Source organism: Oreochromis niloticus, linkage group LG17 (assembly GCF_001858045.2).
Source record: "Oreochromis niloticus isolate F11D_XX linkage group LG17, O_niloticus_UMD_NMBU, whole genome shotgun sequence".
NCBI classification, from domain to species: domain Eukaryota; kingdom Metazoa; phylum Chordata; class Actinopteri; order Cichliformes; family Cichlidae; genus Oreochromis; species Oreochromis niloticus.
Window position 1 is genome coordinate 24,554,047 of NC_031981.2, and position 13,816 is coordinate 24,567,862.

Genomic DNA, 13,816 nt, shown 5'->3' on the forward strand with positions numbered 1-13,816 from the left:
TGCGACACAGCCGGGAAAAAAAGTAACGTCAGCTGCTCCATAAATAATAAGTGTTCATGCTGATATAAACACACAAATCAAAACATCAAATTAAATCTAAAATCAGAACCACCCATAATTCAAAATAAAAAATAGGTTAATTTCTTAAAATAAATATGGTGCATTTTGTGAATTCTCAACAAGGTTCTTTCAAAAAAAACGCAACGCAAAATCAAGGATAATGAAACTAGAACATTTTAAATGTACAGTTGTTCAACCATCAAATTTAATCGCAGAAACTGATTTAAAGTAAAGCTAATTTAATTTTTCTTAATGGTCTTCAGAAATTCAAATCTAGCTTGAATCAGACAGATCTCCACAAGAAATCAGAAAATTTGGGTGAAAAAACAAAAACTAAAAAACATGAAAAATGAGCACAAATTTGGAAGCAGTGCAGTATAGTGCAATCAATACAATTGTCTTTTGGGGTGATTGGGCTAAAACTAAGAAAACTGTGAGGAGACGTGCACCCCGTTCTGTTTTTCCCATCTCATCCAATCCATGTTCCTCTGTGTTCCTGACTGAAATAGAGAACAGTAAACCACCTCAGCTATCTGTAGCAGAGTTTTCTTTAATGGGCCTCATGCTGGCCAGTTAGAGATGATTTGAAGAAACATGATCCTGGAGCTGGATCACATCAACCAAATGTTGGCACATCATATGGGTCTGGGCATGCATGAGGATGTAGGAGTAAGCGATAGAGAAATGTCTGTTTTTGGAGTGTTTGTGTATGTAGGTGTGCGTGTGTGTGTGTGTGTGTGTGTGTGTGTGTGTGTGTGTGTGTGTGTGTGTGTGCAAATCAAAGTATAAAGAGAGGCTGCAATTTAAGCACAAATCTTTAGATCTGTGCTTGAACTTTAGGCAAGGTTTCTTTTTCTCATTTGAAGGCAGTTTTAGTTTTCTGTAATAGTTTGGCTCAGCTGGAGCTTGTGTGTGTATGTAGGTGTGTAAGTGCAATCAGCACTATATAAATGGGAGTAAGCTCCAAAATGAATATCATTGTCACATCTCATGCCAGAGTAAATTCTCCATCCAAAATGAACAATTTGGAGCCTACGCCTGCCATGGAAAATCTGCCTTCAATTTTCCCAGTGGTGGCGGTGTGCGCAGTCGCCCCTCAGACTCTTTTTTTCCACTTTCACACACATACACTGACTTCACAAACCAAAGACCAGGCTTTCTTTTCCCTCACACACACAATGACTCGGAGATCCAGTTGGCCTGCAGCAAGTGGACCCCACAGTTTATTTTTTTTTCAATTATCCATTTAGCGTAAGTGGCACTCGGCTGATGGGCTGCACGCCGAGAGGAAATGTTTGTATTGTCCTTATTTAACAATGGTGTTTAAACTAATACCTGATTAGCAAGAGTGAATCACCATTGGGAAATAGATTTTTAACACTGCTCTGTTTCATTTCTTTTACTTATAGCAATCACCAATCAGAATTTCTTCAAAACAATGTATACACTTTTTCTCTTTCGGACATATGTGTGTCTCAGCAGTGATGCAGACACTGTTCAAATCTGTTGTGTTTAAGAGAGAGCTGAGCATAAAAGTAAAGCTGTCAATTTTCTGGTGTGTAGTAGCAGAAAGAATGAGAAAATAATGCCAATACAAGCGAAAGGAAAGAGCTGTCCCTGTAGGATGTCTAAGCTATCCCTTTAAGATAGGGTGAGAGGCTCAGTCATTCATGAGAGGTCCAAAGTATGGCCACTACTCCTCTGTGCCGTCCTTGATTGATATTTTTCCTACTGAAACCACAAATCTTTGACTTTTGCTGGTCTGTCTTGTATCCAATTGTCACCACTTAATCCAGAATTGTTAGGAGAGACCACCTTAATGCCATGATGCAACGTCTTATGAAGCCCTGTTTGATTATGAAGGCTATGCAATCCCCCCAGTTACAGCACAAGAGGGCTCAAGAAGGGCTTAAAGTATCAAAATGATGTGAATCATATGCCATGACCTACACAATCACAAGATGAACTCCAATTGGAGACTGTGGGTTAACATGTTAGACAGCACCATCATTAGAACAACAATTGAGGGAATGGAAGAATGGCATTCCTCCTCAAGTAGATTTTTTATTTTTTAAAAAGGACTGAAATTGTTCTTGAGCAACTTTTGAATTGATTACTGAGTTCAAGTATTTATCATTAGGTAGAGATTTTCTTTTTAGTTTGGAAAATAGTGTTTGAGTTTATGTGACTCAAATAGTGTTTGCGAAGAATGTTGGAGTCATTCCAGTGAAACACCAAATACAGGCAAATATATGGAATCTCTACTTGAACTGTTTTTTGAGCGACTGAGCAGCTATGTAACATGTGTTTGTAATAAGGGAGCCACCTGTGGGCCGGCAGGGTTGAGGTGGTGATGAATATCAGTGCCAGGCTGGGACAAGCAGCATATTTCCTTCAGCAATGAAGCTTTTGATCACTCCATCAGCTCTGGGTGCAGGAATGAGCTAATATTAACAGTCAGCTGAAATGTCCTAACTTGAGTAGGAGCGTCACACGCAATTATGACTAATTCAAACAAACAGAGCAGGAAACTGCAGAAAGGTCCAAGTATTCTCTACAAAAGAGCAAGCAGACGTAAACGTAACGTCACTCATCAACACATCTACACATCCATTTACCACACACAGCATTTGATTTTCCCTTAAATAAACCTCATAAGTAGCTTTAAATAAAAAAGACTAATTTGCAGATTACATTCATATATCCTGTAGCTGTCTGTTGACCTCATGGATGTAATCACCGAGAACATGTAAAACAGGCATTTCACAAGGATTAGTCATGTTTATTGTTTAAGGTATCCAAGTATTTGCCCCCCGTCCTTTTTTTGTTGCGTATTTGTCACATACATGGTTCAGATCATCAAACAAATTTTGACAAAGATACAAAAGAATGAAAACTGCAGTTTTAAACCTAATGACTGGTTGTGCCTCCAGTTATTGCTGCTTGGCAGCAAGTACTGCAATCAAGTATTTGTGATAGCTGGCAATGAGTCTTTAAGATCACTGTTGAGGAATTTTTGGCCGCCCTTCCTCGCAGAATTGTTTTAATTCAGTCATAATGGAGGTTTTGGGCATGAATGACCTACTTAAGGTCATGCCAAAGCATCTCACTCTGATTTAAATCCAGATTATTTTTTTTATTCATTTATTTTATTAATATATTTAGCCATTCACAGGTAGACTTTTTGGTGTGTTATCCATCTACATAACCCATCTCCATTTGCACATCAGACCACAAACTGATGGTCAGAAATTCTCCTTCAAGATTTTCTAGTAGAGAGCAAAATTTATCCATTCTTTAGAAGTCGTCCAGGTCCTGGATGACTTCACACCACCACCACGTTTGATTGTTGGCAGGATTTTCTTATCATGAAAAGCTGTGTTAGTGTCACACCAGGTGGAACAGGACACAAACCAAAAATCTCAACTTTTGTCTCATCTGTCAACAGAATATTTTCCCAAAAGTCTTTGTCATGATCTAGATGCTTTTGGCAAATGTGAGGCAAGTCTGTGTTCGTTTTTTGGGGTGATAGTGGTTTAACGTTTAAAATTATGCAATCCATGGATACTGTTTTCGCCCATTCTCTTTCTTGTTGTTGAAACCTGAACACTGACCTTAACTGAGGCTATTCTGGGTATTTTGGTGTGACCCCCTGGATGAGTTGTTCATGCCGTCTTATTTTAACTTTGATAGGCCGGCCACTAGTGGGAAAGTTCACCCTGTTACAAGTTTTCTCAATTTGTGGATATTGGCTCTCACTGTGGTTTTTTGGGGGAATTAAGAAATGTTTTTTTAGCCTTTCTAGATGCCAATGAATTTGTTTCTCATCTGTTCTCCATTTTCTTTAGATCGCGGGATAATGTGTTGCTTTTTGAGATCTTTTAGTCTACTTCAGGTTCCTGGTTGTGTTTGAATGATTGACCGGTGTGGCAGCAAACAGGCCTGGGTGTGGCTAGTGACACTGAACTCAGCTACAGTTAATTCATAATTTAGATTTGGATACCTTTTCTCCCTTAATAAATAAAATCATTTAAAATCTGCATTTTGTGTTTACTCTAGTCATCAATGTCTAATATTAAAATTTGTTTGATAATCTGAAACGTGTGGTAAAAAATAATAAATGAAGAAAAGCATGAAATTCACAGCACTGTATATAATTGAAATTTGGGTACTGCATAGGAATTTGATCAAATGTACAGTGATGATACCATTTTATTTCTGGCAGGTCTGCTGTGATCATACCATGCTTTTGCTATGCTACTGTCATAGTTTTTGTAACAGCTGGACTCAGAAAGCAGATTCTAACAACTGATAACTGACAGGAGGAGGCGCAGATTGATTGGTTACTTCTTTAACTGTCTCTGTCTCTGCCCTCACAAGACATCTCTCCAGAATATAAGTAAGTTAGCTGCTTGGCATGAAGGGCATTATTCTCTGCTTTGATAAAAATGTTATTTTCCAGGAGCTTTTGAAGTACCTCTATGATATGAGTATAGTGTTCCCCTTCTTTTAAGAAGATTAGTATCCAGGTAGACAAATATATTCAGGACATCTCTAAGAAGGTCATGGACCATGACCTGTAAGACAGCAGAAGTGTTTCCTAGTTGGGGTATTAAAAGCCATCTTTCACTAGTCTCCCTCTGTGATCCACGCCAATAGATAAGCATTACGTAAGTCAAGATGAGTGCTCCATGCACGGGTTCATATGATGTTATCAGTGGCAAAGGATACTCGATCTGTGATCTGGTTTAGTCCTCAAATCTATATATTGACATAATATAAAAAAGACAGAACCTGCTGGGGAGGATGAGGGTCGGATGACTCCAGCATCAAGTGAGTCCTTGATACATGGTTAGATGTTCAGGTCCTGAGAGGTTGTATAAAATGACCGGAGGGAATCAGTGCCCAGGAAGGAAGTCAGTGGCACAGTCATATGTCCAATGTCGGAGTAAGGCTAAAGCTTTTTCCTTGCTGAAACCTCAGGACCAAGACAATAATCAGATGGCAAACGATCATGTTCCTATTGATCGTTTGCCTATGGGCAGAATTGCTGACTGTAACCAGAGGAAAGAACAGTAAGAGCTTTAGCTTTCATTGTCTTTATTTTTCCAGTTAATGTGAGTCTCAAACCGAGGATATCCAAGAATATTTTGTGCAGTGGAAGAAGCCTACAAGAAGAATTTATGGTGACTGTAGCAGATAGTCGCTGACAGTTGCATGTGGGGTTGTTCGTCTTCAGGAACAGTCTCACACGCACACCAGTATCCTCATGGCTTAGGCAGGAATTGGGTTTTGGACGCACGGGGCAGGTGGCAACCAAATGTCCCAAGTGTTCACAGTACATTCAAAGTTCATTCTCCTCCACCATTTCTCTAGTTTTAACTTGGCCCAAACGAGCTGTATCAGCTCCCCTGAGGTGTCAGATGTAGAGCTTGAAGAACTAGCAATGGAAGAAGGCAGAGATCCTGGTTTTTGATGGCACTTGTAATTCCTTCCCCTGCCTTGTTCCTGGAGGCAATTGTCAACATGGCCACTAAGACCTCAAAATCCTTAAGTCTGTGAAGGTTCTCAGTCATCCAGGTCATCGTAGTCTAGACTTAAAATCCTTTAGTTCATCACAGGAAGCTAATTCAGTTTTTATGCACAGAGATTTATAGACCATCACTCTGAGAGCCTTTAACTTCCAGCCAGTCTGTGCACAGCTACATCTACTGCCCTGACATAGACTAAACAAGCATCGGCCTTCTTCCTACTCTCGAAAAAAATGATCAAAAAAAGATTTGAAACGTATGATAAATTGTTTATATGATACTGATTGAATGGGATTGGTACACAGATATGATTCTCCCCACTTGACTGTCCAGCCTCACAGCAGTGCAGTAGGATATTTTAATATATTCATTAGTGAAACCCGTTAGCTCTCCCCCAGCAGATTGTCTCAAGCGGTCCTAAGCTGGCTGGATGATGGTGAGGAGGACACGTATTCCTAAACAGAAGCGCCCGCTACACCACCAACTCATTCAGTTCTGAGACATGTGAAGCTAGAGACACCAGCAACTGTAGTCAACAGGGGCCAGAACAGGTGACACAGAAGAAAATGCCTCAGGGTAAATGTAAATTCAGTAAAATTATAGTTTACGTCGGCAGTAATGACACCCGGTTATTCCAGTCGAGAGTCACTAAAATCAATATTAGATGGCATCCAACCCACTTTGGATGGAGCAGCTCTCATTTCTAGAAATCTGAACAAATGTATTAAACCAGGAGTTGCAGTCTTACACGCCTCTCTGCAGCTTCTCTCTTCTGGTTATCCCACTTAAAACCTCCATCCCCTTAGACTGTGTCAGCCCCCAAACAGACACAGTCAAACAAACTAAAAACCAGCAAAAAACAACTTAAATATAAAAAATCAAAGAAAGAACAATACAGCATCCACATCTGCACCAAAGAGTAAAACAGTGAAATGTGCATTTTTAAAGATCAGTTCTCTCTCTTCCAAGTCCCCGTTAGTACATGTTTTAAACACTTATCAACAATTTTTTTGGCAGCAATCTCCCACCTCAGCTTGTAAATCAACTGAAGAAGAGTTTTTGTCTTAATTCTCAGACTTTTTTTTATCTGATTTAGTGCTCAGCTCGGATAAAATAATGATTGTGGGTGATTTTAACATCCATGTAGATGCTAAAAATGACAGCCTCAACACTGCATTTAATCTGTTATTAGACTCAACTGGCTTTTTTCAAAATATAAAAGAGCCCACCCACCTCTTTAATCACACTCTGGGTCTTGTTCTAAATTATCGCATAGAAACTGAACTTTTAACAATATTTCCTAAAACTGTCTTTGGCCTGATTATTTCCTGATAACATTTACATTTACAATATTGGATTACACAGCAGTGGGGAGTAGATTTCATCACAGTAGATGTCTTTCTCAAAGTGCTGTAACTAAGTTTAAGGAAATAATTTATCCACAGCTATCTTCTTCATTGCTTTGTGCCAACACAGTGCAGAGCTACGCTACTCCCACAGAGGTTGATTATTTTGTGCCACACTTCTTCACTGTGTACAACTCTAGATACTGTAGTTCCTCTAAAAAAATAGAGCCTTAAACCAGACGTACTTGACTCCCTGGTATAACTCTCAAACACACTTTAAAGTGGAAAACTGGTAAGCTGGAGAGTAAATAGTATCTTACTAAATTAAAAAAGGATCATTTAGCCCAAAACGCCAGTTTGCGGCTCTACAAAAAGCCCTCTGTAAATCTGGAACATCTTATTATTTATCAATGATTGAAGAAAATAAGAACAACCCCAGGTTTCTCTTCAGCACTGTAGCCAGGCTGACAAAAGGTCAGAGCGCTGTTTTAGCCAAGCATCCCTTTAATGTTAACTAGTAATGACTTCATGAACTTCTTCACAAATAAAATTTTAACCATTAGAGGAAAAAAAAATACTTGTAACCATCTTCCAGAGATAACATTATGTAAAGTTACTTTCAGTACCATTGAGTCTTTTTCTCCAGTTGATCTATCAGAGTAAACTAATTCTTCCTTCAAACCATCAACGTGTGTTTTAGACCCTATTCTTTAAAGACTGCTCAAAAAAGTCCTACCATTACTTAATCCTTCAATCTTAAATATGATCAACCTATCTCTAATAATCGTCTATGTATCACAGGCCTTCAAGCTGGCTGTAGTTAAACCTTTCCTTAAACCATCTCTTGACCCAGCAGTCTTAGCTAATTATAGGCCAATCTCCAACCTGCCTTTCATTTCAAAAATCCTTGAAAGAGTAGTTGTCAAACAGCTAACAGATCATCTGCAGAGGAATGGCTTATTCAGTCAGGTTTCAGAGCTCATTACAGAAACAGCTTTAGTGAAGGTTACAAATGATCTTCTTATGGCCTCTGACAGTGGACTCATCTCTATGCTGGTCCTGCTAGACCTCAGTGCTGCGTTCGATACTGTTGATCATAATATTCTATTAGAGTGATTAGAACATGCTGTAGGTATTACAGGTACTTTGCTGCAGCGGTTTGTGTCATATCCATCTAATAGACTCCAATTTGTTCATGTAAATGGAGAGTCCTCTTCACACATTAAGGTTAATTATGGAGTTTCATAGGGTTCTGTGCTAGGACCAATTCTGTTTACATTATACATGCTTCCCTTTGGCAGCATTAAAAGGCATAGCATACATTTTCATTGCTATGTAGATGACACCCAGTTTTATCTATCCATGAACCATGATACACCAATAAGTTAAAATGCAGGAATGCCTTAAAGACAAAAAGACCTGGATGGCCTCAAACTTATTGTACTCAGCCCTGAAAATCTTAGAAATATGGTCTCTAACCAGATTCTTACTCTTGGCCTCCAGTAACACTGTGAGGAATCTTGGGGTCATTTTTAACCACGATATGTCCTTCAATGTGGATAATAAACAAGTATGTAAGACTGCTTTCTTTCATTTGAGGGTGTTTGTCTCTTCAGGAGACAGATACTATCTCTACTTTTAAGATTAGGCTTAAAACTTTCCTTTTTGATAAAGCATATAGTTAGGGCTGGAGCAGGTGACCCTGAATCCTCCCTTAGTTATGCTGCAATAGGTGTAGGCTGCCGGGGATTCTCATGACACATCGAGTATTTCTTCTTCTGTCACTTTTTTCACTCACTATTTGTTTACACACCTCTCTGCATTTAATTATTTGCTATTATTAAGACAATATATAAAACAAATGTTATTTTGTCTGTGTTTTCATTTTAGTTTTATAAGTTTTTAAGTCTAGCTTTAATATTGTTTTCATTCATCTGTCCATTCATGTTTTATCACACGCGTTTTGAACTATAGTTTTGTTTAGCTATAGTTTCATTCAGTTCAATTTTATATATTTATTTATTTATTGTTAATATACTAATTTAATGCATGTATTTAATTATTTGTTGTTATTAATCTTTGTCTCTCTTCCACAGTATGTCTTTCTCCTGTCTTCATCTACTCACATCCAACCAGTCACACCTGATGCCGCCTCTCCATGAGCCTTATTCTGATGGATGCTTCTTCCTGTTAAAAAGGAGTTTTCCTTTCTTCCTTCCTTCCTTCCTTCCTTCCTTCCAACTTTTGCAAAAGCACTTGCTCATTGGCAGTCATGATTGTTGTGGTTTGCTCTATTCACTTTATAATATTGTGGGGTCTTCACCTTCACATTACAATATAAAGCACCTTGAATTGTTGTTGTGATTTGGTGTTACACAAATAACATTGAATTAAATAAAGAGAAATGGGTGAGTCACTTCATCTCAAGTGAAATCAAATTTTTAATAAATAAAACCCTTCACATTCCAAAATATAACTTTTGTGACAATTTCTGAATACTATATATAGTCATATTTAACAATAAAACAAAAAATACAAAGGAAAAATAGTGTCTGTAACTTTTCATATGAGCACATGTCATGAAATAAAACCACATTGAACCCACATGTGTCTAGGAGTAATTGAAAGAATGTATGTGCACATAAACGCCACACAACGGAAATACACGATTTTACATGACTGCACATTAACTGTGGAATGTAGTGCATTATTTGGCCACTAGGTGACATAACAGCAATGGCTGGCACAGACTAGTTTGAAGCAAAAACCAGGACCGATTTAAAGGAAATTTGAAATGAAAAAAAGGGAAAATCACTCATATAAACACACAGAGGGAAACACATGTAATGACGTTATTATGTTATTGTGGAGATGGGGACAGGGCTGACGGCGTAATATCTCCAGCATTCAGTTTGCTAACTCAAAACAATTAACTATGTCTTTTAACTATAATTCAGCTAAAGCTCGGTTCATACTCCGTCTGTTCTTGAGGAAGGGAATCATATGCATTTAGTTTTACCTTTTACGGTGAAATTTCATTTTAGTAGACTTTTGGAGGTTTTGTAACATTTAATTTGACAGCTGTCTCACTTATCGATATCTCACATGGTTTAATAGTATTCAGTTGTAATATGCATTTTTTTTTTATCCTTATTCAATTTCCAACACACAGCCAAACTCTGTCTCTTATGGTAATAGCGTGCCTCTTGACATGCTGCCAGTCTGTCTAAAAATGTGTCATCTCTCCAAGCAAAGCATTGATTTTTTAGCACACGTTTTACCCCTCACCCCCAACTCCCCGCATTGACGAATTACATGGTTTCCTTGGACGTCTGAAGGAAGAGGGGACACAATCTGTGTGCATAAAAATGAAAATCCAGAATACCCTATAATGGAGGGGGCCGGGGGGTGGGGGGTCGCTTAACCGACCAATGAGCTGCAACGGGAGCATTAGTGGTGGCGTCAGAGCAGCAGCATCTCTGACTCCAGATTGAGGTGACTCCTGCAACCATAACCGGATGATGAAGGGGTAATAAACGGATACCGGTGATGATGTGCTCGTGGAGGTGAAGAAGAAGATGGCTAAAGAGAGATGCCGCTGTCACCGCAACATACGACTTACACACGAGGTAGTCACGCATCGTCTATTTCTATTTGTCCTGTAATGTAGAACCTTTTTGGCTGAATAACAGCAATAGAGATGGAGACACTTATTCTCGTGTAATTGAAAACAAATTTAAAGGAAATGCAGTGCATAAGAACGCAATGTGTTGTTATTTACCCGCCCAGCAGGCATGTTATGTTGTGTTGTAAACCAAAATCCAGTGTTGATGCTGTCAGGCGGTGATAAGCATCTGATTGGTCCGCAGGAGGTCTGGGACTGTTATTAGTCAATAACTGTTTCCTGTTCCTTAGTGATTTATTGATTTCTGAGCTATATGATTTTCATTAGCAGTCTCAGCATAGACCTCTTCCTCTACTGTAGCTTTCCATCTAAAGGGCGGTACTTGTGATCTTTCCTTCTCTTGAATGAATTACCTCTCGAACAAGTTTCTAGGCTTTCTCAAGTGTTTTTAGATAGAAGACAGAGAATTAATTTTAATGACTGTTCTGACTGACAGTGCTGATGTAATTTATGCAATATTTTACATTTACATCAAAATATTTAGACAATAGTTTGAAAGTTAGATTGCAATTGTACATGTATGCAGATCTCATTATAAATAGAATGTTGGTCATTCTGGTTCGGCTGAATATGCTACATTCTTTCCAATCACATGACAAAGTCCTTTTTGATCAGGCCCTGTGATATCTTAAAGATCAAACGCTATCATATTATCCCAATAGAATCCTTTGCTCTCCAATTGCAGGCCAGAGTTTCTAAAAGTACGATTCCAGGCACACGAACAAGATATCAGGCCCTCTCCTGTGGAACTAGCTCCCAGTCTAAGGTTTTGGAGACAGACATCATGTCTACTCTTAAGACAGGGCTTATAGTTAGGTTTGGATTAGGTGACCAGATTTTTGCAGGATCATTACTTTAAATATAACACATTTAAAATTCAATTAATTACATTTTATTTATTTTGAGCAAAATCATGGCAACAGCCCCTAAAATGATGAAATGCTTTAATTCCTCACATTTTTATGCAGTTTTTCTGTTCAACCCACTGAATTAAAGCTGAAAGTCTGAGCTGAGTTGTTTCATTTAAAATTGTGGTAATATACAGAACCAAAATTAGAAAAAAGCTGTCTCTGTCTCAGGTATCTGTACTTTACTTTAGTATTTAATTTTACTTTTTACTTTTACTACCTACATCTTAAACAAATGTCTGTACTTTCTATAACATGTGGTGTGCTGTAGTACCTGAAATACAACTTAGCTGCTATAAAGAAGCAGCACCAGGGTTAGTGCTGTTTGTTTACATACAAAAACAAGTTCAGCTCTATTTGCTGAACACAAGTAACTCAATGGTCTTGTACTTTATCCTATTTTACACCGGACATATATTAACAGACTTCACACTTACATCTACTCATATTGTCATTCAGTGACTCAGGCATAACATTCATTACTTTAAGGACCACTTTTGTGTGTGAGATGAAGATAAACTCAAGCTGTATATTTACTGTAGTACTGGGTTAAAGCTAATAAAAAGCTTTTACTTTTTTACTGTTATAATTGAGAGGATAAAATACCATTTACTTGCAATTAATTAATTCAATTCAACATTTTTATTTGCATCTTCAACTGAAAACCCCCCAAACTGCAGAAAGCTCTCAGTTAAACAAATATTTGCTATTCATGTACTTTGTTAGGTGTATTTTACACGTGTATTTTATTTACTGACACTTCCACATATAAGTGGGATGCATTTATCCAAAAGTCAGTTTTGTAAATAAGAGAGAAAAAAACTGTCAATTCTGTGTAATGTTTATTCATGTTTAATGACTGAGCATTATGTCACTTGTGGCTTAGATTTGTGTTATTTGAGCCAAACCATCACACTGAGTTATTGATTATTTAGAAAGTAGTTTTTCATAATATGCGCTTTGGATGAGGGACGGCTAATAAATGCATTTGTCTTCTGGCTAGATTTGAGTGAAAACACCTGGGAAAATAATGGGCACATGCTCAAACTGTTGTTCAGCTACTTTATGATGTTGATTTCTATCGTGAAAAATTCTTCTTTTTTTTAACAGTACACACCAGTGAATTCTCTTGGATGAAATTAAAAGACAAAAACAAACTGTCATTCAAAGTCTTTCTGGCAGATTTTTGGCCTTTAAACACTCTTCAAGATCGTCATTCACAGCTTGTACAGAAACTGCTGAATTAACCGGACAGCGACATCCTCCCAGCACAGCACACAGACCCCGCATCTAATAAGACAGAGAGTGAAGGTCTGTGCCTCATTCTCTACTCATGGTGGAGAAAGATTCACAAAACACTAATAAATCTCTTGTGGGGGACTAAATATTTGTATTCATTAAAAAAGAAAGATGTTTACATACATCACCAGAGCATTCTCATTCCCAACGCGTAACATACCGACGATTTGTCATATATGTATCAGATTTAGATAACAACTCAAATGGAGTCCTGACAAACTTACTCAGGTTTACTGAAGATAAAGTTCTCAAAAAATAACACTTTTTTCATATTTTTTCTACATACTTCACTACTAAAGGTATTTTTGACTGTGTTGATGGTCAGTTTTGTCAGTCACAACTCTAGTTGTCTGAGCACTGTCCAGCATTGGGGTGTCTGTAGCTCAGGAGATAGAGCAGGTTATCTACAAACCAGTATGTTGGTGGTTCCATCCTTCCCTGCTCTGTGTGCCTAATATGCTTGGGCAAGATGTTAACGGCAAGTTGCTCTCCGATTGCTGTCTGCTCTCGGCATGAGGATGTGTGTAAACGTTAGACAGAATTGCTAGTTTGAATGAGGCATGTTGAATAAAGCACTTTGAGTAGTCAGGTGGAGTACGATATACAAACCAGTTCATTTACCACTGGCTTTATAATGGTCCAGTGTTTTGAATTTTTGTTGTGGAATAATGATGTGTTCTTTTGACATGTTTTTATTGGAGATTAAATATTGGAATTTCAGGAGCGTGACCACACCTCCAAACACGCTCCTTCCAGTTCTCATCTATATATGTTTCCCCAGTTCTACAAGCTGTTCATTCTCATTTGCCCCACCCTCCCTCCCCTTTTCAATTCTTTAACTTCTTCACTTCTATTTGGTACATGGGGATCTGCCAGGCCCCTTCGAGGCCTTCCCCAAACCGCAGCTCAATTCATGTCCAAGCCATTCACCTTTACCTACTAAAATGCTGTCAAACCTAAAATGAGGATGTGGGCCCAGTGAATTAT

The 13,816-nt window shown here is 38.2% G+C and overlaps 1 protein-coding gene across 1 annotated transcript in view; it reads left to right on the forward strand.

Annotated features, from left to right (window-relative positions):
• The first annotated feature begins 10,381 nt into the window (after positions 1 to 10,381).
• The window catches only part of pde4dip (phosphodiesterase 4D interacting protein), a 90,632-nt gene continuing 87,197 nt past the window's right edge, over positions 10,382 to 13,816 (forward strand). Inside the window, exon 1 of the mRNA XM_019346730.2 lies at positions 10,382 to 10,566. The gene's annotated coding sequence lies outside the window, so the exon portion shown is untranslated. The remainder of the gene's footprint in view (positions 10,567 to 13,816) is intronic.